This window comes from Centruroides sculpturatus, unplaced genomic scaffold (assembly GCF_000671375.1).
Source record: "Centruroides sculpturatus isolate CEXI.00-Female unplaced genomic scaffold, Cexi_2.0 scaffold323, whole genome shotgun sequence".
NCBI lineage: Eukaryota > Metazoa > Arthropoda > Arachnida > Scorpiones > Buthidae > Centruroides > Centruroides sculpturatus.
Window position 1 is genome coordinate 569,393 of NW_019384566.1, and position 1,874 is coordinate 571,266.

Below are 1,874 nucleotides of genomic sequence, written 5' to 3' on the forward strand. Positions count from 1 at the left end.
ACCATGTGGAGTTTTCCAATTAAATAGGAGTAGAAAGTTCTCTCGGTCTCCCGGGAGGCATCTCTTTTCAAAAGATCGCCAACGTGTTGCGTTTCCGCATACCAACAACAAAAGCAAATTTTGCACATATCTCTTCCATTTCAATTATCTGAAGACCGACTAGTGACAGAATGGATAAAACCACTGAATACTAGAATTTGGTTGTGGGTTTGCATTTTATCAACGGGGCTGGTCTCGTGGAGTTTTTAGGGTGCTCTTTATGTGTCTAATACCTAAATAGGGGATAGTTTCACGTACGGAGTTGTTGCAGCCGCGAACTACGTCTCGCGAAAGAACACGAGATCGATCGGAAGTGCGTAAGAAGACTGTCACACAATGTTAAGAACTATAGTTTTCTTCTTGGACTCAGAGGACACAACATGTATGAATCATGCTTCTCTAGTCGTCGAGAGTCCGAACTCTATTAGCGGTTATTTATGTATCTCAGTCTTTCAGTGTTCATAGAATTTAAATAAATATGTGGAGTTAGAAAATATGTTAGGTTCCTTTTTGTATCATGAACCTGAATAATTCCTACTCACCACATACTGCTGAGCACCCACAAAGGGATTTCGAAAGCACACTCTTGGCAGATCACCTAAGGATTGCATTACCTTATCCATCAACCAATAAACAACCCAGTGGCGTACCGTAGTAGGGGCGGCAAAATTTCACAATAAATAATTTATAATAATATCTTGTAAAAATTTGAAACATCCTAATCTATTCTTGCATCGCGCCTACGATAGTGCTATCGTCCGGACAGTCCGGGAATCGGCTCGCCGTCCGGGTGAACTAGTAATTTTTTATCCAAGGAAATCCTGCGAAACCTGTTGACCTTTTTTTTTTGTTTGTACAATTCATTCGCGTTCATATACACCACTAATATCCCATAGAGCTATTTTAAACAGGTCGCTGCACTACCACCGAATTTTTTATTGCTTGTTCTGTGACAAAACTGAATTTTGGTCTTTTAAATTGAAATGCCTAAATAAGGGGGGGGCTGAAATTTTCTTCTTCCCCTGGCGACTGACACCCACGGTACGCCACTGAAACAACCAACCAATCATCTGAAACTCTATGATGTCTTATGATGATGTAGAGAATAGTATCAAATTGGTTAATTTTATAATTACAGTAGAACAGCGATTATCCGGACCTCTATTATCCGGATTTTCGATTATCCGGATTGTTCAAAATAAACAAAAATTTTATGAATTTGCTGATTTGCACTTGGCGAATTACGATACTGTTTATATACGTGATGGAATGCATATCGTTTTTTGTTTCAACAACGTCTCACCCCGCACAGTGGCCGTAAACTCTTAAATATATTTTGCGTCGTAATAAAAATATAACTTGACATACGTATTTATAAATAATTTTATTTTCAAATTACATCATTTCTATGACCAAAGGCGGCGTATGGGCAACGTGGGCCACCGCCTACGCCTCGCGGTCCGAAGGGCCTCGCGTTTCGAAGGTTTATGTATTAATTAAAAGCCGCGAACGCGACGAAAAAATTTTACTTGTCATAAAACGATAAATAGTTTGTCAAACTTTTATTCATAAAAATGCAGTTTCAACTGCTTTTTATTTTATAAAATCCGTCTTCTTGCGCCACCAGAGGGTCTTTTAAATACAGTCGACCCCCCTATAAGATCATTGATTATTCCGTTTTATATGAATTACATGTTGTACGAGTCACTTAGATTTTACAAATACGTGTACCGGGCTGTGAACGGCTCACGTATTTGTAAAATTTAAGTGACTCGTACAACATGGAATTCATATAAAACGGAATAATCAATGATCTTATACGGGGGTCGACTGTA